The 27550-nt window shown below is 39.1% G+C and overlaps 1 long non-coding RNA gene across 1 annotated transcript; it reads left to right on the plus strand.

The window, feature by feature from the left end:
* Window positions 1-249: 249 nt before the first annotated feature.
* On the plus strand, window positions 250-27550 carry LOC149744447 (uncharacterized). The gene is made up of 3 exons (XR_016391165.1): window positions 250-4709; window positions 22049-22118; window positions 27384-27550. It is a non-coding gene; the product is annotated as an uncharacterized LOC149744447 (long non-coding RNA).

Raw genomic sequence — 27550 nt, forward strand, 5'->3', positions numbered from 1 at the left:
CTGCACTTAACTTCAATTCCGGTATTATGCTTTGGTTTCATATAGGAGACACCAACTCTTACTCTTTTAAGAAAAGAAAAAACACAAGTTTTCTTCTCACAGCAGAAGAAACACAAGTTATCAACACATACATGAAAAACCTGGCTACTTACTATTAAAATTAAAAATAAAGCAAATATAAGACTGTTTGATTCCCTGGAATCTAGAGTAGATCTGGGTATATACAGTGTTTATGCAATAACTGTTCCATTAATGAGTATTCAGTTTACTGAATGAGTAAATGAATGACATAATTCCACTCTCAGTCATAAAATGGGCAGAGAATAAATTTTCATAAGTAATATTTCAAATTTGTGGTGGGAGGATAAATAGGTACAACTTTTCAGAGAAACAATTTGGAAAAATGTACTAAAAACTTTAAGAAGTTCAACTATTCATTTTTTAATAGTTTCTCTATGAAATTAGTGTTTAAAAGTAAACAAAACTGTACATAAAGATTTACATACAAGGATATTCACTTTTGTGTTATTGATAATAGTAATAAATTGAAGATAATTTAAATGTTGAGAGATTTGGGGCTGAAGATATTAAATACACAGGATAAAATATTATGCAGCTATTAAAACGTTATCAAATTATATATTTCACAGTATAATTATTAGTAGAATAATGTTTACAGTGTAATATTTAGCAGGATACAAATCCAGGTATAAATATTATCCTAATTCTATAATATAGACACAGATACACTCAAAAATTAGTAGAAAAATATATCAGTTATTAAACAGTGGCTATTTATGAATATCTAGGCTTAACTTGGCTATTATTCCCTTCTTATTTTCTATATTTTTAATAATGTGCACATATTAAAAATTAACAAAACAACGTATTTTATTTCATTCTATTCGCTTTCAAATTTCAGAACTTAAACTGACTTTACAGTTTTTCTTTCACATCTTTCCTATCATACCCTTTGCTTCTGATAAACTGATCTATGCTTGTATTCTGTTCTTTAAAAGGAACAATTTAGGAAGATCTACTCTAGTATTCTAAGGCACAAAAAAATAAGTCACAGTTACCTCTTTAATGATTCTGTTCCTATTCATCAGTATCCATAACTGAGCTATGCCTTGGATCCTCAATAACTGACTTATCCATTGACAACTGGTCGATCCCTTTGATCTCCATGTATCACCAGCTGCTGAACTGCTATGCCCAGGACCCCCTATTTATTACTAACGTCCTTCCATAACATCACCCACAACACACAACCACAATTCCTCAGAGTTGACACATATACTCTCTAGAAACCATGTTCTACCTGCTGGAATGGCTGTTAGAACCGAGACCATCTCTCAGCATCTCTCCCACTATGGAGCATAGCGATAGCTCTACATTCTGTTGCTCCCAGGCTGCTCCAGACAGCTGCAATGGACAAAGCAATGGGTAAACATGGCTTGAGACTTGAGAAGGCTCTGAAAAGTCACAATTCTTTTTATTAAATTTGAGCTTGGGTAAAGATCATTTTTTCTTTTAAAAAAATGTGGGCATTTAATAATTTTCTAGAGCAGTGTGCTCTATGAGCCCTTTACAAAGTAAAGTAATAACTTTGACTTTGGATTCAGACTGTCTACATCTGAATCCCAGCTCTACCAGTCACCATCTGAGTAATGTCTTGAGCGATTAATTTAACCATCCAGTGTCTTTGTTTTCCCGTTAGTGCTATGGACATAATCAACGCTAACTACTTCGTTGGGTTGTTATAAGGATAAAAGACATTATTATATGTAAACTGCTCTGAACAGTACATGGGAAGTAGTGAATATCACAGGAGCTGTAGCTCTTCAACAGGTAGAATTACACAGCCCTGCTTCAGTACAACTCCATAGCTTTAAATAATGATTTTTAAAAACTGAGGCGTAAAAGAGCTCTGAATAATGTCAAGTTATCAGAAAAAGACTGAATAGGAATGTGCTACTATTGGAGAAGTTAGAACCATTGAATAACACGGGTTGTAGGCAATCTCCAGAAAGGGAAGAATCATTATTGAGTGTCTCAAATAGTAAATGAGGGTATTTTCCTGATCTGTGTTCTCATTTCAGCTGCGATGAAATGACTGTATTCTCTACTCTCCAACAGGAGGGTCTTATGGGCTTGATAACCGGGAAACTGGTTGAGATCGTGGGGCTTTAGAGACCTTAACAGCAGAGAGGCTTTTGATTCACAAACTTAGGGAAGGTCTTTGAGTTATACCCAAAGCAGCCACAGGTGGTGATAAATGAAGTTGTGACTCACGAGTGGTGAAATTACCATTGTGCAAAATGGTAATTCACTTCTGTTCTTCCCTCAGCTCAAGTACTGCTGCTCCAAACATGGAGATATTACTGAGACTAATTCACACTTCCCCTAATTTTTCATTCTTCCACTGCTTGTTCTGTAACCTGTAAGCAATGTATTTCTCAATTCCTGGCTTTTATTAAATCCATCATCCTTTCATTCAGTTTATTTTGCTCATCACTTGCTACAATATCACTGATATTCAGTGGCAATTTGAATAAAAGTAAAATAATTTTCCTATGCAGATTTTACCTGATAATGTTAAAGCAATAACAAAAATTCTTCTCTTAGTTTCAGCCTATAGGGACACTATTAGTTATGGCCTACTGCAAGGAAAAAATAAAACGAAGACTCTAAAAACTAAACATCTGGTAATTCTGACATTTTTATGAATTATAAGGCAGTTTGCTTTTTTTTTGAAGTAAGATGAAAAATGCAAGACAGTGGGATAGAAATTCCCTGAATGTGTGTATCAGTGGACCCCAGATACCAATAGTTTGAGGAACTGAGAAGGAGTTGGCTATATTAGAGTCAAAGCATTGAAAAGGCAAACTGGAGAAAAGTCTCCTGTAAATCATCCTTTTCTCTTTTTTTCTTTACAGTACTCACAAATTTAGGATGAATTCTCACATTCAGTCTCTCACTTCTTTCCAGTTCTTTCAAATAATGCTTTCAAAGAAGAACATTTTTAAGAATATACAATGGAGAAAAGATAGCCTCTTCAATAAGTAGTGCTGGGAAAACTGGACAGCTACATGTAAAATAATGAAATTAGAACACTCCCTAACACCATGCACAAAAACTCAAAATGGATTAAAGACCTAAATGTAAGGCCAGACACTATCAAACTCTTAGAGGAAAACATAGGCAGAACACTGCATGACATAAATCACAGCAAGAGCCTTTTTGACCCACCTCTTAGAGAAATGGAAATAAAACCAAAAATAAACATGGGACCTAATGAAACTTAAAAGCTTTTGCACAGCAAAGGAAACCATAAACAAGACGAAAAGACAACCCTCAGAATGGGAGAAAATATTTGCAAACGAAGCAACTGACAAAGGATTAATCTCCAAAATTTACAAGTAGATCATGCAGCTCAATATCAAAAAACCAACCCAATCCAAAAGTGGGCAGAAAACCTAAATAGACATTTTTCCAAAGAAGATAGATTTCCAACAAACACATGAAAGAATGTTCAACATCACTAGTCATTAGAGAAATGCAAATCAAAACTACAATGAGATGTCATGTCACACCAGTCAGAATGGCCATCAAAAAATCTACAATAAATGCTGGAGAGGGTGTGGAGAAAAGGGAACCCTCTTGCACTGTTGGTGGGAATGTAAATTGATACAGCCACTATGGAGAACAGTATGGAGGTTCCTTAAAAAACTAAAAATAGAACTACCATACAACCCAGCAGTCCCACTATTGGGCATATACCCTGAGAAAACCATAATTCAAAAAGAGTCATGTACTACAATGTTTATTGCAGCTCTATTTACAATAGCCAGGACATGGAAGCAACCTGAGTGTCCATTGACAGATGAATGGATAAAGAAGATGTGGCACATATATACAATGGAATATTACTCAGCCATAAAAAGAAGCGAAATTGAGTTATTTGTAGTGAGGTGGATGGACCTAGAGCCTGTCATACAGAGTGAAGTCAGAAAGAGAAAAATACCATATGCTAACATATATGGAATCTTAAAAAAAAAAATGGTTCTGAAGAACCTAGGGGCAGGACAGGAATAAAGATGCAGATGTAGAGAATGGACTTGAGGACACGGGGAGGGGGAAGGGTAAGATGGGGCGAAGTGAGAGAGTGGCATGGACTTATATACACTACCAAATGTAAAATAGATAGCTAGTGGGAAGCAGCCACATAGCACAGGGAGATCAGCTCAGTGCTTTGTGTCCACCTAGAGGGGTGAGATAGCGAGGGTGGGAGGGAGACGCAAGAGAGAGATACGGGGATATATGTATATGTATAGCTGATTCACTATGTTATACAGCAGAAACTAACACACCATTGTAAAGCGATTATACTCCAATAAAGATGTTAAAAAAAACTTTTTTTTTTATAGGAGAATTTCTGGTGCATTAAAGATGGCCCTTCATACTTTGCTACTCCTCCCATTAAGAGGTAAACTTTAACTCCTCTCCCTTTGAGTCTGGGCTGCTGGCCTTACTGACTTGGCTGACCAATAATAATTCCAGTTTTTCTGAAATTAGGTCCCCTTCAAAAAAGACCTGTGGTTTTCATCCAGGCCTGGGAACATTCCCTCTTGGACCCCTGAGACAGCTTTTCTGGCCTCAAGCCATTGGGTCAGCCATTCCGAGGCCCCAGAAACCACGAAACAGAGGTGAGTCAGCACACGTCTTGACCAAATTTCAGACCTGTAAGAAACATAAAGCCCCATTGTTCTCTTAAACCATCAAGTTTCAAGATTGTTTGTTATACAGCGTTAGATAACATGAACGTGATTAAATGGTGTATTACCAACTAGCTTGGCCAAGAAACAGGGACATACCTGGGGCATGTACTGCACACCAGTGCCAATGACCTGAATGGTATAGGGACAGTATTTTTTTTTAATTGAAGTATACTTGATTTACAATATTAATTAGTTTATATTAGGTGTACAACATAGTGATGCAACATTTTATAGATTATACTCCACTTAAAGTTATTACAAAATAATGGCTATATTAGTATGTGCTATACAATATATCCTTGTTGCTTATCTATAGGGGTATGGGGTCTAGAGGGTTGGTATTTTTGAAGCAGTAAAGTGAAAGGGACATTCCAGCTTAGGTCAAATATTCATTTATAATGAAATTCTTTATTTGGAGCAGACTGCAGAATAATAAGAGTTGCACATACAGCTCAGGCTGTCTTTCGCTAGATGCATATTTCCAGGGTAATCTGCAGTTAGTGATTCTACCAGGGGCTGATTATGAGGTTCACAGCGAAGCTGGTCTCTAAAATGATGGTCAAGGTTTGGTGTCTGCATTCTTCAGCCATTCATCGAGTTACAGAATTAGCTTTTTTCTTTGTTAATAAGACTTTGTTTATATTTTATTTTATTTTTACAGTAAGCAGATATTCTAGACCTCAATGCCTAATAACATGTTTTAAATCCTCATTACCTTCCTGTCATCTTTACTACATAGCAAGGAGTTCTGTTTTATTTTTTCTCCCTACAGGTTTTTTTCATTCCCATATTGACTTTTGCTTTGAATATATTTTTTTCAACCTTTTATTCACAATCCTTGGCTAAAGTAACAAAATCCCAGCAGCTAGTAGTAACTGCTTGCCAACAATTCCTTTAAAAATATTTTTCTTATAAAAGTCTGCTCTGATTCATTTATTGGGATTAAATCAACATTATCTCCCTTTCCCTTATTTAGAAATGAGATATTCAAGAATATGGAAAAATGCTGTTAGATAAAAAGAAAAAATAGGACTGTCTAGTGTATACTATATGATCCTAGTTGGAATACAGACACACACAAATATATACCAACACAGTGGAAAAAATTTCCCAATCATTTTTTTTAACATTTTGAGTAGTGAGCTTAACTGTAACTTTTTAATTTTGTCTTTCAAGATATAGATTTTTAAAAATTTCTTTAGTTAACTTTTATAATTTGGAAAAAAAACACATTTTTCTTTTCATTTCATTTGGCATACATAAAATAATGAGTAATACTTGTGTAATTCCTTACAGTTTACAGAACACTTTCACATAATTTCACGCAGACAGACCTCGCAAGAATCCTGTGAGATAAAATATTAGAACCTTTGGACGTGGTTTTTCTGGTCCTCTCACTTCAGCTCTCTGGCATAAGTTTTAGATTGACATTCCATTTTACCGTTAAAGGAAACGGGGCTCAGAAATGGCTTCTGTAAAGTCCCACAGCTTGGAAGTGGCAGACGCCAGAAACTAATGCACACCTAATTCCAAAAGCAGGATTGCAGTATTCTACTGCACTGTCTCCCTGCCTGCAGCTCGCGCCTGTGTTCTCTGCGCTGCATTTCCTTGTCTCTCTTGGGACACGTCTTGCCGTTCCTCTCTGAGGCATTCATTTGTCCAGATCAGTTTTCCTTGACACCACGTGCTCTGAATGTCTGATTCTGGCAGCTTGGAGGTCGTTCCACCATTCCCCATACTCCAGCTCTGGCTCACACACCGACCAAGACTCACTCCAGATCTCAGCCTCATCCTAACTAACAGTAGTTAGGTCCATGCTGTGAAAGACTGGCCCTGCTGGCTGAAGACGTTCCTGCAACTTCCAGATTTGAGTTGTATCACGTCAAATGAGAACTATGGACACGCTTCCCATTTTTGTGAAGGCTTCATGGGCCCTTTACCAGAAAACTCTAAATAATTGAGTAACACCTTGTTAATTCTATATTAAGGGAGCTATGACAAAAAGAACTTTAAGTATATATTATCAGATATTTTATTTAAAAGCAGTAAGACATTTAAGTCATCTAGGGAGAAATAGCTACTTCAAATTCATGCTGTTTTGAATAAAACTATATCAATTTAACAAGATTTCACTGCACCAAGAAATGCTGTTATTACATTGTTGCATATACTATGGGAAGGTGTATGGAATTATGTCAGCTCAGGCTACATTTTCATTTTTGTGTTAATCAAAGGTTCTGTGACATTTGCCATCATTTGATAAGTTTTGGGGGTTCTTGCCCCCCACACCCCAAGCTAGGCCTCCCTTACTTTGTGTTCCTGTTTTCCCTACTTGCTGTCTGTCCTAAATGTGATCCTTAAGCCAGTCTACCTGCATAACACCACATACCATAGCCCATGAAGGCAAATTGAAAAGTTACTTGGAATCACAGCAGTTGTCTTGGAAAGCCCACTTCAAAGATTCCTCCCACTGATGAGGAAATCTGGAGCTCTGAAACACTCTGCATTGCTCTTCTGCATTCCCTGCGTCTTAAATTTGACGTCTTGGGTTGGTCTGTCCAGTGCCCAACCCTTGAATTCCTCCTGGGCACTTTGACTTATACATACCTCATTGCCTCTTTGTCTTATGTTGTCACCTGCTATCTTGGAGGGAGGAGATGAGATGGATACATCTGCTCAAGCTTCATGAAACTACACCTCTACCCTGGCACTCAGGCTTCTAACCCTGTGAGATTGACTGTGGTCCCTCCATATCCCACCTTCCCATGGAGCATTGAAATGTCTGTAGTCCAAGTGGGGCCATGGAGTGATTTTTGGGGCCTGGGGTACTGGATCAAATCCTACAAGTAAGTTCTCCCATGGAGGAAGGGGAGGAAATGGCTGGTGGCCTTGAGAATTTAACCACATTCCTCCAGTACATTGGATTTCCACACTTTACAGCTTATAATACTCTCCCTCATTGATCAGATGAGTATTCCTGTCATGTGGGAAGCATTGGTGATCTGTTTTATAGATGGAAAAAATTGAAATTTTGAAGTTTGGCTTACCTAAGGCCCCATGGATATTCATAGGGTCAAAATATCTTGTCTTGAAGGCTGTCTTTACACTGTTGCAAACTTTTGGACTTAGGCTTTAGGGTCTGGGCTAGGGTTAAGATAGAGCCCAGATATCAAGATTCCTGAATCCAGACTTCCTGTGAAAGAAGGTGAAAGACAAAAAAAAAAAAATCTGAACCAGTGGGTGTGTTACTGAAAGCACATGCCATTTCAGAAGGGAGGAATCATGCAGTAAATCAGAAACAAGAGCAGAAAAAAAAAGAAAGAAAAACAAGAGCAGAGAAGGAGAGTTCATGCAGATGATCGTACAGGAACGAGCTGAATAGATGGGAGGGTAGGAACACAAGACAAAGGTGGAAATGAAGTAGGCAGAAAATATTAAAGTGCAATATGTTTTGTTAAAGAATGGAGAGAGACCAGTCTTCGATTTTGGGTGCTTGCTGTGAACTTCACTCTGTGGTCAGTGTTGGTACAGTTTCTTGGGCTGGAGAACTATCCAAGACGCTGCAATCACTGTGATGCAGTTCTCTCCCCAGCTTCACTTTGTTTCTTAGCTTGAGGCTCCTCTGCTTTTTCACTCCTTGTCATTTATACTTCTGTGTTTTCTCTTTACCACTTGACGGTTTCTGGAGACTAAGATTTATGAGGCTTTTGACAAGAAAAACAATGACAATTCTGAGTCTAAAGCACCGTTTATTGGTCTTGTTTAAATTTTTGAAGTACAGGCTGACAGGACACCACCTGACACTCCTTGAGACCAAATCCTAATACATGACAATAAGGACTTGCTAAAGTTTTAGACTTCCTTCTCCACTCCCCTTATGAATACCTATCAACTATCTGAAGGGTCTCTCATCAAGCTCAGTGAGTTTGTTCAGTTTATTATAACCATTTATCTGCTAACCCTTCACCGTTATAACTCATAGGTGATTTTACAAAGAGACCCAATTTTCTTGTTTTTGTCCGATTCTTTCCTACCACTTTGGTGCCACTGAATGCAGGAGTGCCAAAAGATCAATTGTTGATGATTCAGAAAAAAGCAGTGGACTTGCACAGTTCTCAGAGCTCCCTGGCTTCAACTGTGCATGACTTTAGGTATTTGTCTCAATCCAAAGTATCATAGACAGCTATTGATTTTGCTTGGCCACAGGGCCATGGACAACGTGAATAAATCCGATGTCCACATCATGCCTCAACTGCTTCTTAACCAAGAACTCACTCCAAGCTCCTCCCACACAGATGTTTCCCACCTGAGTAGCAAACACTTGCCCCACTCCAGAGTTTCTCTTTTACTCTTACACTGCTATTACACTCACAGCACTTCTGACACCAGATGTGTGGATTTTCCCCCCTGCACAAAACAGTTCTGCAATGCCAGCTGGTATACTATGATTTAACTAAATTCTGACACTGTCTACCTGGATATAGTGTCAGATCCCACAGGTGAACGGCTCAGTGCCACAAGCCTGCCCCCTCCCACTTCAGATGCCAGTCATAAGTTTAGGTTGTTACTTGTGCTTCAGACTGATGGGCTATAAACCAGAGGTTCCCACTACCCCCTCTTCTAGGTTCAGTTGATTTGCTAGAGGGTCTCACAGAACCCAGGAAAACAGTTGACTTACTGTTTGCCAGTTTTATAAAAATATATGATAAAGGATACAGATGATATGTAGATGTAAGAGATGTGTAGGACAGGTATGTGGGAAGGGGCACAGAGCTTCCATGCTCTCTCTGGGCACCCCCATCCCCATGTGTTCAGTGACACGGAAACTCTTGCAGCTCCATTCTTTGGGATTTTTATAGGGGCTTCATCACATAGGCATGACTGATCATTAACTCCATTTGTCCTCCCTCTCCCCTCTCTGGAGGATGGGAGGTGGGACCTAAAATTCCAAGCTTCTGATCACGGCTGGGTGTTTCTGGTGACCAACCCCCACCCAGGAACCCTTCCAGAGTCACCTTATTAGAACAAAAGGCATTCCTATCACCCAGGAAATTCCAAGGGTGTCAGTTTGGTGTCAGGAACTGGGATCAAAGACCAAATATTAGAACAAAAGATGTTCCTAGTTCTTTAATCACTTAGGAAATTACAAGGGTTTTAAGAGTTCTGTGCCAGAACAGAGGAGATATAGATATATTTTTTAATCATCTCACACTTCCTTCATGGAAGAGCCCCTCTGCCTCACCTTCTGGTGGAAGTATGGGCGGGTATAACCAGAGCTTGAAAGGAAGCTACAAAAATAACTCTAGGGCTTCCCTGGTGGCGCAGTGGTTGAGAGTCCGCCTGCCGATGCAGGGGACACGGGTTCGTGCCCTGGTCCGGGAAGATCCCACATGCCGCAGAGCGGCTGGGCCCGTGAGCCATGGCCACTGAGCCTGCGCGTCCGGAGCCTGTGCTCCGCAACGGAAGAGGCCACAGCAGTGAGAGGCCCGCGTACCACAAAAAAAAAAAATATATATATATATATATATATATATTTATATTATATATATATATATATATATATAAAATGAGCAAAATCCCTGGAAAATTTATAGTCAATAATTCTTCCCTAAATGATGATGAGCTAACCAAACATACATATAAAACTCTACATATTCAGATGCATATGTCACGGAAGTTGGTGCTATTTTTCTCCTCATTTTACCCCTTGATTTACTGTGGTCTCTGATTTGGCGGATTTGGACTGCAATCATGTATACATAAGTGTCTGGTTTACTTTCACCGATGTATCCAAAAGCTGTAACGTTTGTTTCATCTTTTACTTTTGCAAACAAAACCTCTCAAATTTACTGCAGGGATTTACTTTATTTTTTTCTGCCCTTTGTTTCTTTATTTTTCCCTTCTATCCTGGCTGGTTAGAATTGGCAGCTGCTTTGCCCATTCCCGGGAGAAAATCCTGCAAAGCTAATGATGTTGGTAGGGGTTCCATTCATTGCAGGAAAATGTCAAACAAGGTACTTAGGAAGTGGAATTGGCTAGAGAATGTGGCTGTACCTTATTATTTAGAGTGGAGAGGGAAAGGTAGGTCTGTCAATTCTTTGCATTTAAATGTCATTCTTGTCTGTTTCATGGAGTTTTATGTCAGATTGAATATAACTGAGATTCAGCTAGTATGAATAAATGGAGCTACTTCTGCTACTAAGTACCTTTTTCCCTCTTGTTTTAGGAGGTTATATGAAAATCTGGGCAGTCTGATGTGAAATCAAAGTGTTTTTATGCCTTATACACACACACACACACACACACACACAGAATCACAAACTCCATGTACTCTGTGTCACTAACTGTATGATTTATGTGAGAATCAAATTGTGGGTACTGCCCTGTAAGTGTTCATCCAGAAGACATGCTTTTATCCACCATATCATCTTACACTGAAGTAGTCTTTCTTCTGTCTCCTCATCTTCCTCCTTGTTATCTCCCTTCACCTCTAGAAAATGTCCATCAATATATTCACTGTCTTTTTTTTAACATATGAAGATAATGAAGCTAGTTGGTCCTTGTTGTGGAGTGAATCTTGGTACCCCAAAGAGCATATGTTGAAGCCCAAGCCCCATTGTGACTTTGGAGATAGGACCTTTAAGGAATTAATTAAGGTTAAATGAGGTCATAGGGTGGGGGCCCTAATTCAATAAGACTAGTGTCCTTGTAAGAATAGGAAGAGATAGCAGAGATTTCTCACTCTCTCAGCATGCACAGAAGAATGGCCATGTGAGGACATAGCAAGAAGGCAGCTATCTACAAGCCAGGGAGATAGGTCCCACTAGAGATCAACTCTGCTGGCACCTTGATCTTGGACTTCAAGGCTCCAGAACTGTGAGAAATATACTTCTATTGTTCAAGCCACCCAATCTGTGACATTCCGTATGGCAATTTAAGCAGATGAATATAGTGCTCAGTAGAATTGGTGTTCTAAATTATCTTCTCTCTTCTTGGAGATGAATATATTTCATGTAAACGGACTCTCATAGAGAGTCCTCTTAGAATTATTTTCAAATGTTTTTATATTTTTAAACTCGATTTTCAGAATACTAGTCTTACAGAAATTGCAAAAATAGGACACAATTTCTGTATAACTCTTCACCCAGCATCTCCTAAGGTTTACATCATATATAACCATAGTATAATTATTGAATCCAGAAAATTAACATTGGGATATATGGGTTATTAGTAAATAATCTATAGACTCTTTTCTAGTTTCACCAATTTTTCAACTAATGTTTATTTCATAGTTCTGGTTCTAATTCAGGATTCCATATTGTATTTCATTATTATGTACCCTTTTCCTCCAATTTGTGACAGTTCCAGGTACTTGACACATTTGAAGAATACTGGTCAGTTGTCTTCTACAATATTTTAAAATTTAGATTTCCCTATTGTCTCAGGATTTGATTGAGGTTCTGCATTTTTGGCAAAAATAGCACAGAAATGATGCTGTGGGCTTCTCACTTTATAACAGGGGGCACATGGTGTTGATATGTCTTGTTATTGGTGATGTTGATTTTGACCACCTTGTTAAGGTAGTATCTGTCACGTATCTCCACTTTACAGTTACCGTTTTTCCTTTAAAACTGCCAAGTGTCTTGTGGGGAGATACTCTGAGATTATGAAAATGTCATTTTTTCTCATATTTTTGTCCACTAATCCATCAGTGATTCTTGTCTGCAACTGTTATGACTGTTTTCCTAGTGATAATTTTTCATTTCCATTATTCTTCCACATTGTATAATTGGAATTTTTCTAGAGAAGGGGCTTTCCTTTCTCTCTAAATTACTTATTCATTCAATTATTTATTTATACCAGTACGGTCTCATGAATATTTCCTGTATTCTTTGTGTTATAATCAGTTAGTGTCATATTTTGTCGTTGTTCAAGTTGTCACACATTTGGCCATTGAAGGATCCTTCAGGTGCCTCCTTAATTTAGAAATACTTTATTACTAAAAAGTGCTAACCTTCTTTTGAGCTTTCAGTGAGTTGTAATCTTTTTGCTGGTGGAGAGTCTTGCGTCAGTGTTGATGGCGGCTGACTGATCAGGGTGGTGGGTACTGAAGGTTAGGGTGGCCATGGCAGTTTCTTCAAATAAGACAGCAGTGAAGTTGGCCACATCTTCAGACTCCACTTCTAACTCTAGTTCTCTTGCTATTTCCACCACATCTGCAGTTTTTTCTTCCACTAAAGACTTGAACCCTTCAAAATCCATGAAGTTTGGAATCAGCTTCTTCCAAACTCCTCTTAACGTTGATACTTTGTCCTCTTCCCATGAATCACGAATGTCCTTCGTGGCATCTGGAATGTGATTCCTTTTCAGAATCTTTTCAATTCACTTTGCCCAGATTCATCAGAGGAATCACTATCTATGGCAGCTATGGCCTTAGGAAATACATTTCTTAAATGATAAGACTTGAAAGTTGAAATTAGTCCTTGATCAGTGGGCTGCAGAATGAATGTTGTGCTAGCAGGCATGAAAACATTAATCTCGTTGAACATCTCCATCAGAGCTCTTGAGTGACCATGTGTATTGTCAGTAAGCAGAAATATTTTGAAAGTGATCTTTTCTGAGCAGTAGGTTTCCACAGTTGGCTTAACAGTAAACCATGTTGTAAACAGATGTGCTGTCGTCTAGGCTTTCTTGTTCCACTTACAGAGCACAAATAGAGTAGATTTAGCATCATTCCTAAGGGCGCTAGGATTTTCAGAATGGTAAATGAGCACTGGCTCCAACTTAAAGTTGCCAGCTGCATTAGCTCCTAACAAGAGAGTCAGCCAGTTTTTTGAAGCTCTGAAGTCAGACATTAACTTCTCTCTAGCTATGAAAGTCCTAGATGGCATCTTCCAACAGAAGGCTGTTTCATTTACATTGAAAATCTGATGTTCAGTGTAGCCACCTTCATTAATTATCTCAGCTAGATCTTCTGGATAACTTGCTGCAGCTTCTACATCAGTGCTTGCTGCTTCATCTTGCACTTTATACTATGGAGATGGCTTCTTTCCTTAAACCTCATGAACCAACTTCTGCTAGCTTCAAACTTTTCTTCTGGAGCTTCCTCACCTCCCTCAGCCTTCATAGAACTGAAGAAAGTTAGGACCTTGCTCTGGATTAGGTTTTGGCTTTAAGAAATGTTGTAGCTGATTTGATCTTCTATCCAGACCACTCAAATTTTCTCTGTATCATCAGTAAGGCTGTTTTGCTTTTTTTTTTTATCGTTTGTGTGTTCACAGGAGGAGCACTTTTAATTTCCTTCAAGAACTTTTCTGTTGCTTTTATAACTTGGTTAGCAAGAGACCTAGCTTTTGGCCTATCTCAGCTTTGGACATGTCTTCTTCACTAAACTTAATCATTTCTAGATTTTGATTTAAAGTGAGAGATGTACAATTCTTCCTTTCACTTGAACACTTAGAGGCCATTGTAGGATTATTAATTGACCTAATTTCAGTATTGTGTCTTAGGCAATACAGAGGCTGAAGGACATGGAGAGAGATAGGGGAAAGGCCAGCTGGTGGAGCAATCAGAACACACGTAACATTTATCATTTAAGTTCATAATCTTGTACGGGCATGATTCCTGGCACCTCAAAACAACTACAATAGTAACATCAAAGATCACAGATCACCATAACAAATGGAATAATAAAAAAAAAGTTTGAAATATTGTGACAATTATCAAAATGGGACATAGAAACACAAAGTGAGCAAATGCAGCTGGGGGAAAAAAATGGTGCCATAGACTTGCCTGATGCAGAGTGCCACAAACCCTCAATTTGTAAAAAATGCAACATCTGCAAAATACAATAAAGTGCAATAACACGAGGTCTGCCTGTTTATTCACATACACATAGATATAGCCTTGTCCATTTTCTTATCTGTAACTTCTTTTTCCAACATTGAGAAACGTGGCTTTCATTACCTACTACATATTTACTTCTCAATCCTAATATATACATAAATTAGTTTTAGAGCCATATCCCCATGAAAATCAGATTTACTAACAAGAATGCCATGTCAGTGTACAGTTCTTTTTGTTGTAATCTTTATAGCATATAATCACAGTCTTCTTTTCCAGAGTTACGTAGGTCAATTCTTCTCTTTCCCTTGCCTTTCAGTGTAATTACCTTATTCAAGTTATTCAGGCATAACGCAGTCAGAGTCATCTGTTACAGTTTGAATTCCATTTGGGATCTCCCCAGCATCCTGGTTGGTTTCAATTATTTATTTATTTTGGAGGAAGGGGATCCCATCACCAAATTCTGATGTGGTGGTAGTAAGGCGGAGGAACCCTCCCCTCAGATCTAGCAAGCAATTCTTGGACAGCAGCTGGATGTCCTACAGTGTAACTCAGCTCTGACAGTATCTACCTGGAGGTAGCATCAGATACCCCAGTTTAAGGACTCAGTCCTACAAGACTGCCCCCCACACAGTTCAGACACCAATCTCAAGTCTAGGTTGTTACCTATACTTCTGACCAACTGGCTATAAATCAGAGATTTCCAGGACCCCCTTCTTAGGTTCAATTAATTTGCTAGACTGGCTCACAGAGCTCAGGAAACCTGTTTACTCATTATGTTATCAATTTATTACAAAGGATTTTAAAGGATACAAATCAAGAACCAGATGAAGAGATACATAGGGCAAGGTATAGGAAAAGAATACAGAGCTTCATTGCCCTCTCTGAGAGCAGCACTCTTCCCAAATCTGAGTGTTCATCAGCCCAGAAGCTTTTCAAGCTCCATCCTTTTGGGGTTTTGTGGAGGCTTCATTATGTAGGCATGATTGACTAAATCATTGGCCACTGGCGATCAGTTCAACCTCTAGCGCCTTTTTCCGCCCCAGAGGTGGGGTTGGAGGCAAGGACTGAAAGTTGCAACCTTCTAATCACAAGGTTGGTTCTCCTGGCAACCAGCCCCCATCCTTAGGCACTTTCCAAAAGTCACCTCATTAACACAACAAAAGGCACTTTTATTGCTCTTATCACTTAGGAAATTCCAAGGGTTTTCAGAGCTCTGTCAGAAACTACACGAAGACCAAATTTTATATATATGTATATCTTATTATAAATCACATGGAGTGTGTTAAACTTTACCAGAAATATACCAAAAAGTATATTTAAACAAGTTTCACTCCTCATCCCTTCCACCCTATTACCATCCTCTCATTTTTTCTCACCCACTCTTGTTAGGTAACTTGTCTCATTAGTTTCTGGTTTATTCATTCTCCTTTTTTTTTTTTTTTTTTGCATAAGTTAGCAGATACACTCATGGTTTCTTACATAAAGAATAGTATACTTTAGATTATCTTTTGTAATTAAGTCGCATATATTTTGATGAGAAAACAGGGTACATTCCCCCAGTCGTGTAAATGACTAGAGCTTATAAAACAGGACACTAATACCCTGGACTTTGAGGCCAGAAGGACCTAGTTTTGAACCCAAGTTCAATCAAGTACTAATTGTGGTCTTAGAAAGCTAACATATCTAGATATTAATTCCTTTGTCTATAAAATAGAGATGATATTAGTATCCACATTACAAGTCTGCTTAAGGATTAAATAAGCATTACATTTAAAGCTCTCAACATAGTGCTTGACATTGGGTGAAGTACTTAAGAAATGTTAGAAGTATAGTAATATTAGTGTATTAGTACAGTAAGTATGAATTTGTAATTAGCTAATTGCTTATGGCTAGAAATATTTTTCTGTCATAATTTCTTTCTTTAAATGAAGACCATCAGTAACTTTGCACACAGATTTTTCCCCTAGAGAATTATATAAAAGAGTTGATAATACTATTAATTTGGAAGAAAATCCTCAACTCTGCCCTGCTAAAATTGCAGTATTTTTTAAAAGTTCAAATATCCTATTTGTACTAATCTTAATCTCTTTAAGTTTGTACTATAAGAGTCATAACGCCTCTCTGCACCAACTTCCTATGCTATTTGTGACAATGGAATTTGTAAAAGACAAGATCTTTATGATTAATATAATTTTTGTACTGGAAAAGGTAATGGTGAAAGTAGTTAATCTGTTGTAGGTATGCTGTTGCAGTAATTTTGATACGTTATCATATTTAAATATGAATTTAAAGTCTGTGGATCTTTTGCAAACTGAGCAGCACTGGTTTGAAAGAATTGTACCCTGTGTTGACAGATTTTTAATTTATTAACATTTATTAAGTCCCTGGTATGGGTCATGCCTACATTAGGTGCTGGAGGTAAAACAACAAAAAGAGGTAGTCCTTCCTTCAAAGACCTCACAGTCTAGTCAGTTCCCAGAAGTTATTTGAGTTGGTGGGAAAGTGTGTGAAAATTGGACTTCACATCTTAGATCTTTTTTGACACAGCCAGAATCTGTTTGGACGGTTCAGAATGAGTTGGGGCCATTCAGAATGAATTTAACCCATTATAATGCATTAGAATAATCTTTTCAATCCTCCTTCATTCTATAAATATGTATTGAGTGACTATTTAGATGGAAGGCACTGTTCTAGATGCAGGATCTACTGCAGTGAAGTCCTCATTCTCAGGGAGCTAGACGAAGAAGGCAACTTGGCCGTCTATCAATGCAAATCAGTCAAGTGATCATAAATACTAGGGACAAAGTAGATGAAGCATATGGAAAATGGATGAGTTTGACATTTTGTTCAAATTGGTTAGGAAAGGCCTCTCTAATAACAGAATATCTGACCAAAGATTTAAGAAATGGGGAGGTATGCTATGTGGTAATCTGGAGGAAGAGAGTTCCCTGAAGCAAATTCAGAGGTCCAGAGTTGGAAGTGTGCCTGACATATTTCATAATGAGCAGAAAGTCAGTAGGGAGAGAGGAAATGAGAGTGAGAGAAATAACGACAGTGCGGTAGTGAAGGCCAATTTCCTATAGGAGAAGCTATCGGAGGAATTTGAGCAGATAAATGGCATGATCTGCCTTACAATTGTAAAAAATTAATCAACAGAAACCTTAATTATTGATAAATAGAGTTGGGAGACCAGAAGGGGAAGCTCTCAATAGCAGAGCCCAACAGGAAGAGGAAAGACTCTGCTTCTTTCCTGGCAGAAACTCAGCTAATGAAAAGCCATGGACTCTTTGTTTACTATAACCCCCCCAACTTCTTTTTCCTCTCTTTAAAAATGTTCTCCTTCCCTTGCTGTATGGAGACTTACCATGGCTCGCCACGTTGCAGACCCTGAATTGCAATTCTCTGCTGATCTCTAAGAAATCCATCTTTGCTGGAGAAATATCTGGCAGTCTGTTTGCTTCAGGTCAACACAGTTTAGAAGGATCCCATTGGTCCTTGTGCTGAGAGTAGGCTGTCAGGTCACATGGGTGAAAAGTGGGGAAATCTGTTGGAGAAGAGATCCAGCAACTGAAATCCAGTTGAGAAGTAGAGTCTCAGACGAATGTGGGTGCAGTGGAGTGTTGAGGTGGTGGTGTTCTTAAAGTATTTTGAACTTATATTCATTAAGGACGAATCCAAAGTTTGGACCTTAGCTTCCATAAAAATCAAGTCTGAATCATTAATTATCCATTAAGGGCCCTATGTGGAAGCCATTTTCTCATTCCTTGTGGAGAAGCTGTATTCCATTTTGTGAGAGAAAAAAGAAAAGATGAGCTTAAATTAAACCACAGGGAAATGTACAATGTTTCAATTGGACGGAGGCCCATCCCCTGAAGTGCTTTGTGTATCACCTCACATAGGAGGACTGAGAAATCGCGAGGTCTCATGCACTTGCATAGAGGCATCCAGAGCTGCAGGGACATTTTTTGATGCTCAGGAATGGGGAAAAAGCTGAGGCTAGTTCAGTGCCATGAAGTCCAGTTCCAACCTGAGTCGGTGTGTCCACATCATCACTCTGTAAGCTGATCCACAGACCGTGTCCTCTTCAGGGCCAGAAATGTGCTCTATCCTCTAACCACTTTAAAATTTTTACTTTATTGGACTGCATATCTTGGGATTTGCAGCTTAAGAATTACCGTGCCTGAAATTGTCAGGCATTTACCCCCAAATGAGCTGGGGTCTAATGTCCATGAGATTATAGCACTTTTTTTCCTTCTAATTACAGAGAAGAAAGGTGCTTTTTATACCCAGATAGCTTGTCACATTCTAGAAAAATCAGATGTTTCTTCGCCAAGTGTGGAGAAATACCAGGCATATAATGTTCTATCTGACTTCTGGCTGTGAAAATTTCCTGTATTCTTTCGATTTTTGAAGGCCATGGTGGATTTATTTATTGTTAGGAACTGTTTTGTTTTTTTTTTTTTGAGCCTCAGATATTGTATTTTTCTTTTCCCTCCACAGTGTCAGGTTGCCTATGTTTATCTTAGAAAAATAATAGGACTGACTTGAGAAAATGAATTTATGTTGGCTTGGCCCCTACTGCACTGCCATATGCATTTTAAATGACCCAGAGGAATTATCTGTATTAATAAAAATGAATTATTAATTGGGTCTTTTAATTGTTGAGGGCTAATTCCTTTATTTTAGAAAGAGATTTCATTTAGAACTATACTAATCTCTATTTCAAACCCTGCTTTTGGAGAAGGCAGCTCTAGTTGCAAATCTTACAGCAGAACCAAAGGAAGAAGCAATAGATTCAAAGGAGAATAGGTTTATCCATCTAATGTGACACCTGAGCTATGGTTTGGAAAGCAGAGAGCGACCCTAAACGTTATTCCTGGCCATTTTGGCAATGAACCCTACTGGTGTAAACCTGATGAGCTTCTTAGGGTCTAATGGAAATGATTGTGCTTATTTACACATGGGCTTTATTTGTTCATTAAAAGCTGCAGGTAAGCAGTGCTCCCACAAGGATTTGGGGCTGGATTCACAGGAGACCATATGCGCTCCTTCTGTTTCCAGGAGTGATTCAGTTAATTCAGCACAGTTGAATCCAGTGATGTTTCAGGCGAGAGCATTGGAAAGAGTCCTGGAGTTAAGAGTGAGGAAACATAAATTAAATGGTATGACAAGTGTCAGGGCACCACCAATTTTCTGAGCTTCAGTTTCCTGAGGCTGAAAAAAAGAAGAGCGGGGGCGTTGGAGTAGATACATTTTAAAACAATTTCCAAATATGAGATGGAAAACATCTTTGTAATGTTTTTGTCCTTCAGGAGGCCATCAACATTTAAATGACTGTGTTAGTAATGAAAAAAAAAAAGATTATTCATGTGCCCAGTGATCATGCACACATCTGTGGCCACTTTCCCCTTCAGTGTGATGTAGGGAAGGTTGTGTAATGTGTTGAGGACCAATGTCAGCCCTCCAGCTTTCCACCACATCTGAACTGGGACATGGTTAGCAGCTGCCAGGGATCTAGTCCCCCGAACTCACACCAGGAGGGTGCATTACCTGTGTCTGATTTATATTTGACTCAGGAGCAAATGCCTTTTAACTCTAGGCCCTAATAATTTAAAACAAGCTCTTAAGCCAAGATTTCTTGGAATAGGATGAAAGTGGGCAGTTAGAATAATTTGTGTGAATCTCCTTCTGGGAAAAAAAGAAAGAATGAAAACATGCTTACTTCAAATTGTATCATCTAGGAGCATAAATCCCAGATTTATGGGAACCCTTTCGATACTAAGAGATTTCTTTTATAATTTTAATGCTGCGGCTTTGTGGGGTTTGAAATGATTCCATAATCATTTGAGAACTCCCCCCAAGCCCTAGTTATAACTGGGGTTCGTCTGTTGATGTTAGGAAAGTTAAACGGGTGGCTGACTAACAGTTCTTTAACACCTAACCACATAGCAAACATTGTTCTGGTTCTTTTATATAATCATTCCTGGAACTGTTATGTGCCAGGAACTGTAATAATAATAGCAAACATAGACGTGGCACTCTCTACGTCAAGTGTAAAAAGTGCTTTATATATAATAGTTTAATCCTCACTGTAAGGGAGGTATTATTATCACCACTTACAGATGAGAAAACTGAGGCATCAAATAACTTTTCCAAGGTCACACAAGCTGATTTTTGAAACCAGCAACCTAGCACTGTAGTCTCTGCACTTGACTAGGCAAACAGCATATGTGTTAGTTTCCTCAATCCTTACAGCATCCTAATTTAGCAGTACTTATCATTCTACTTTTCATATGAAGAAATAGAGGAACAGAGAGGTTAAGTAACGTGAACACAGTTACATAGACAGTGATTCAGCCAGGTCTATAAAGTACTTGATTTTTTTACTACTGCATCCAAAAAAAAAAAAAACCCCAGAAGTGTGCTTAGTTTTTTTTGTTTGCTTGTTTTTTGTTATTGTTGTTGTTCCTGAAATTTGATGGCTATGATTTCAGAATATGTATTTCTAAATAGAATTTCAAAGAGGGGGTAAATGAGAGTCATGAATTTCTGAGCATTAGAGATATGGCCAACAATAGAAAAAAAATCTCAAGGTTATCAGAGCTTTGTAAGTAATAGTTCAGGCCCTGAAGTCAAACAGCTCTGGATGAATTCAGCTCCATCGCTGATGAGTATGGGCTCTTGGGTGAGTGACTTACACTATCGAAATTCTAAAAATACTTCAGTATGGGTCAAGTTAGCAATTCAGGAGCCGAGAGAAATGGAGATCTAGTTACAGGAATCAGAGTGTAAGGTGAGGATTTGGTCTAAAATCCATATTGGAAGGCCTGGTGCTTAAATGTTACTGAAAAAGGAAAGAGGATATTAGACTAAGGTTGGCTCGACACTGAACTGAGTCACTTCAGTTTTTCACTAGGGCTCCCTAAGGCCATCCCTAGCTTTGGGGCACATTTGAATCAAGAGCTCATAGTCGGAGATACCTGGTATTAACATTTATGGCTCCAACATTGAGAAGAGGACAGAGAACCAATTAGATATCAAGTCCCCCCATAACAAAGAGGGAAATGCACTGAGGTTGGCTCTGGAGTGGTGTTTAAACATGCTTCTTTTTATAGTTTGCTTGTCTGTTTGCTAATACTTTTACCTTCCTAGCTAGAAAACTGGAGCAGATAAATAACTGCCTATTTTCCCCACTGGAAGCAAATAATCACCGAAGATTGGCCTTGTCTCACAAATCCTTTCTCATAAGCATTCATCATACTGAGAAGTACCAAACAGTTAGCTACTTATACCTTTCCACCCCAGAATGCATGTTCATATGCCCATAATCAGATTAAGGAAGGTCTAGGTCAATCACAGACTGTCTAGGGCCCTCCTCATAGTAATAACATGAAGCTTTATCTATTATTTGTTCCTTTAAGATCTTCAACTTGCTGAGAATTCCATGGAAACATTGGTGGAAGCTAGACCACCACCACCAGAAAAGAAAAGGTATGAAATTCAAAATGTATATGTGTATATCAATGACCAGCAAGTAACAATTGCCGCTTAATAGATACACTGGCCTTCAAACAAATAAATGATCATGAAAGACAAATACACCCTCCGAGAGTGGGCTTTCCTGCAACTCAAGGCAACTCACTTGCTCACCAGCCTCAAGGCAGAAACTGATTCGTTTTCTTCTTTCCTAACTTTTTCTCTAAATTGAGTAAAACCTGATTGTCAACAGTGATATGTCCAGGACATGCCTCAGCAAGAAAGATAAGTTCACCCCTCTGTTTCTACACTGCTCTGAAGTTTTGGGCTTATCCACTAACACTTAGCAGGAAACAGAGGTGATAGGCTGGCTGCTTGGTGGTACTGAGACACATCCAAATATGGAGATGCATGGGGACCATCCCCCAACCTGCACCACATGACAATCAAAATGCTTGGAAATAACATGACGTGGGCTGTTCCATCGTGTTTGTTGGGAACAGAGACCAACTCAATGTGAGAGCAACTTGGCTTACCCTAATAGGAGTTACAGAGTAATTAAATTCTTCCACATCACATGTAAGTATAATGTGTTAATAAAAAAGTAATCACACCTCCATTGTTTCTGCAGGTTCAGCTTAATTACATGGCAGTTAGAACTCTCTCTCTCCTTATTCATACTCAGCGAGGACTCCCTTTACCATCTGCTGGTATTTAATTAATATACATTCAACACCCTGCTCTATTATTAAATGTAATGACTTCCTCTGAGCTCTAAATTCAGAGCAACATGAATGGAAGATGTAATGAAAGAAAATAGCACCTGCTTCCCTTATTAAAATACTATATACATATTTATCTACACATTATTTAATCCAATTTAGGAAAGATATTTTTCAGCTCTAAGCATGCAAGGACTCTTGGAAGCTTCAGGAGTTCATGGATTACTGAGAGCCAAGATAGAATTTTCTTGGTCAGCAGAGTTATGTGATTTGAAAGTAGTCCCCTGTTGACCCTATTGCAAAAGCTTGGAAATTTGAAGAATTGGTCGATGATTAGAAGAAAAACAGGGCTTCCCTGGTGGCACAGTGGTTAAGAATCCACCTGCCAATGCAGGGGACACGGGTTCAAGCCCTGGTCCAGGAAGATCCCACATGCCACGGAGCAACTAAGCCCGTGTGCCGCAACTACTGAGCCTGCACTCTAGAGCCGGTGAGCCACAACCACTGAGCCCATGCACTGCATCTTCTGAAGCCTGGGTGCTCTAGAGCCTGTGCTCCGCAACAAGAGAAGCCACTGCAATGAGAAGCCTGCACACCACAACAAAGACCCAACACAGCCAAAAACAATAAATAAAAATAAATAAATTTATATTAAAAAAAGAAGAAAAACAGTGTGTGTTTCTTCCTAGCTAATATTTTCAGTAAATGTTTAATACTAAAATGCTATCATGTATAGACTTCAGAGGTAAAAGAGAATGATGACAGGGCTTAGAGAATACAGCTGCCCCTGTTAGAGAAATTTAGATGATGTCAAGGCTTCCAGCTTAACTTATATGTACTTGGCATTATAAACCAAAGAGTATTAAACTTGCAAGTTTCTAAATTTATAAATGGGGAAACAGACTCAGGTATTGACATGCCTAAGACTAGAACATCGCAAAAAATGGAAACCCAAGCCAATGATGTAGGAGGTGGGGCAGTTGGGATGGTCTGCCTCCTGCCCCAGGGGCAGGCAACGAGGAAATAGTGTGTGGTCTAAAGAGAAAGTATAAACAATTATAAAACTAATTAAAAGTCAGTCTGCTTTTTATGAACACCATGCAGTGGCAATCTCGTGATAAAATATCAGTACCTCTCCCCGAGGGGTGGACTGCTCCTCCCAAATCCCCCTCACATCCCATTGATAAACCACTGCCCAAGCTCCTAATTCAATAATCCAGTCACACTTTACAACACCGTGCCATCTGATCTCAACTCACTTTCTGAGAAAGGTTTATACTAACAATATTTCAAGTGGGAGACAAAAATCCATTTTAGTTATATCTGAGCTAATCCAAATACTGCAGATACCAGATCCTGCTTTGAGGAATTCTGGCATGATACCACTCTCTCTGAAAATATAACTCAACGAACCTCCCTGCTTACTGCGATACTAAGAAGTAGGAGGGGGACTTGTATCAGGAATCCCTGCTCTGAACTGTGCATTCCTAAATACTGAAAAACCCTCCTGTCACAGTAGCAAGAGAAAGCATTCATATTTGAACTTAATATGTGCCCATATGGCAATAGCCTGGATGGTTTTGGGGGACAGTGAGAGGCAACAATGAGAGATGGGCTTGGTTAGCATGTGGTAGACCCTCCCTTAGGGGTCAAGGATGGTCTCCCGGTTTGTATGCACCCTCACAGCCCTGTTCAACAGGTCTTGGGGCTCCCATTGTCTGTGATGTGGGCAACACACCCTATAATGCCTTATACTAAGGTTCATTGTTTCCCTGTTGAGCTCACAAGGTGATGAGTCCTGGTAATTCTTCTTTATGCCCCTAGTACTATGTTCAGTGACTTTCATGTAAGTAACTCTAAGTTCATGTGTATTAAATTGAAATTATTTGATCAGGACCCCTCTTCTACTAGGTGTTAAAGAAAACGTTAATTGGGATTAAATTGTTTGTATAAGGTCCCATGGCAAAAGAGCAAAAGTCTTCCTTTGTACCTCTGAGATTCTCTTTCCAAAGTTCAAACAGTATCCATCTCTCTAGTTCAGTGAGGGTTAAAGATTCGATTTTTTTTCTCTCATGGACTATCTTTCAAGAACTTCTCCCTCTTCCCTGCATCTCCAGCAAAATCAAAATCCCCTTAGGATGAGTAATTTAAAATATATGAGTGCCTATAAATTCCAGTTACCTTTGCAGAGATGCTAAACGGAAGATGCTTTCTTCATCATGGTAGGTGAAGCAACCTGTCAGTCATTATTGACAAAAAGGAGCCAGCCAAAGATATCCTTGGGACCAGCTATGTCCTGCCCCACAGGACACGCTCAGTGAACTTTCTGTCCCTGACAGCCAGTGCATCCCCAGAAGTCATACAAATGCCTCAGTCAAGGTATTGTTATCATTTCGGGGGTGCTTTTACGTTTTATTCAGTTATTTTATTTAAATGACTGGAGGGGAAATACAAAGGGAGGAAAAAACCCAAAGGAAACATTTAACTATAGTTTCTGATCGTAGATAACAGCTCTAGGCGGGCCCTTTTCTGTGTTTGATTTTTTTAAAATTAATTTATTTACTTTTGGCTGCGTTGGGTCTCCGTTGCTGCATGCAGGCTCTCTCTAGCTGCGGCGAGCTGGGGCCACTCTTTGCTGCGGTGTGCGGGGGCCTCCCATTGCTGGGGTCTCTCCCGCTGCGGAGCATGGGCTCCAGACACGCGGGCTTCAACAGTTGCGGCTCGCGGGCTCTAGAGCGCAGGCTCAGTAGCTGTGGCTCACCGGCCCAGCTGCTCTGCGGCATGTGGAATCCTCCCGGACCAGGGCTCGAACCCACGTCCCCTGCATTGGCAGGCGGACTCTTAACCACTGCGCCCCCAGGGAAGCGCTGTGTTTGATTTTACAAGGGTGAAATTGAATGCATTCACTCTTCCATCCTCAGAGGGCTATCAGCAGTCTCACCGTGCTGCCTGCACAGTGATCGTTTTCAGAACAGAGAAGACCAGACACTGGTGTAGTCCAGCCTGGGGTGCTCCCACTGTGATGAGGTGATGGCATTTTTTGAGGCTGGATATAGTTATTGCCTTGCCCTATGTTTTTCTATCTGTATGTACATGGCTGACCTCTAAAGAGCATGTCCTGTTAACTTCTAAGGTTAACATTTTCTCTTTAGTAAAATTTCTTACCTCTTACAGTAGCATTCAAACTTTTGAAACATAACCTAGAGTAGGAAATACATTTTACATCTCAATCCTGTAAATACACACAGTAGATTTTTTTGCATTTACATATCAGTGAAACAAATGTTTTATAAAACAATACTGAACCATATTGTGAGACATTTTTAATGTTCTATCCATTTTCTTTTCTTTCTTCCCCTTTTCTCTCTTTTCTTTCTTTCAGTCCTTTCTTTCTTTTTAATATGGCTTGACCAACTAATGAGTCCCACTTCTTAGCCTGAGAAGTACTGCCTTATGCCACATTAGCAAAATTATTCCTGGATATAACAATCCATTTTATAACTGGAACTGATTATCTTTTCAATAAAGAAAAGAAACCTAGCCATCATTTTGGACTGTTTTCGGATGGCTCTTGGCAAATATATTTCTGTGGCCAAAAGATCAATACAGTTTTTACACCAGACGAGAATATGTGTCATAAAACAAGAAAAAAATGTTTGTACGAAGTACTGGTTAGGTCACACTTGGGCTAGTATATGTACTTCTGGTTAAACTACCTCAAGAAAGAACGAAACTAGAGAGAGATTCCAGGGAAGGCAGATGACAGGGCTGAAGTCCCCTGAGATTCAGGGTAAAGGACATTGTGAACACAGAGGCTTCCTGCAAAGGGTCCTATTTGCATCTGCCTCGTGACATCATCACTCTGCTTTGCATGCAGCAGTGAGCCTGGGATTCTTCTTTTTTTCTTTTTTTAACATCTTTATTGGAGTATAATTACTTTACAATGTTGTGTTAGTTTCTGCTATATAATAAAGTAAATCAGCTATACGTATACATATATCCCCATATCCCCTCCCTCTTGTGTCTCCCTCCCACCCTCCCTATCCCACCACTCTAGATGGTCACAAGAGCCTGGGATTATTTCAATCTGATTTTTTTTCAGATTGATATCAAAGAGTTGGTTTGGAAATGAGTGAGTTCTTATTTTGGACCCAAACAGTATGAATATATCTGTATCCTTCAACTATGCAATCATGTTGCTGCCTTTAAATTCCAGGACTTGTCTTCTCAATATTTCTGTCCTGAGAATGGTGTCCTTGGCATCTCATGATAGGGTTGCAAGTGAAGAGACCTCACAAAGAGGCTCACTTACTTTATTAAACACCTTCAGATGCCCAGAGACAAAGATAAAGACAGATCCACTATTTAGATACGCAGTGTGTAAGCCATGAGCCATTTTAGAAACCACACAATTCTTCCCCCTTCTTAACTCTCATTTTTCATGACTTGAGCAAGGGTACCAAACATATTTTGTCAACATTAAGATTCAGTTTCACTGGTTCTTAAGCCAGTCTGTGTTTGTTTTCATTTTTTGTTTGTTTTTGTTGTTTTATTAAAGCACTACATCTGATACCTCAAATGTGACCAGAGAATACTGCTATGGACTGGATGTATGTGCCATCCCAAAATTAATACCTGGAAGCCTTAATCTCCTGTGTGATGGTGTTTGTAGGTAAGGTCTTTCAGAGTTAATTGGGTTTAGATAAAGTCCTCAAGGTGGAGCAG

The sequence above is a fragment of the Delphinapterus leucas genome, chromosome 21 (assembly GCF_059928025.1).
Source record: "Delphinapterus leucas isolate spDelLeu-1000000601 "Yukka" chromosome 21, BTC_Dleu_Yukka2, whole genome shotgun sequence".
NCBI classification, from domain to species: domain Eukaryota; kingdom Metazoa; phylum Chordata; class Mammalia; order Artiodactyla; family Monodontidae; genus Delphinapterus; species Delphinapterus leucas.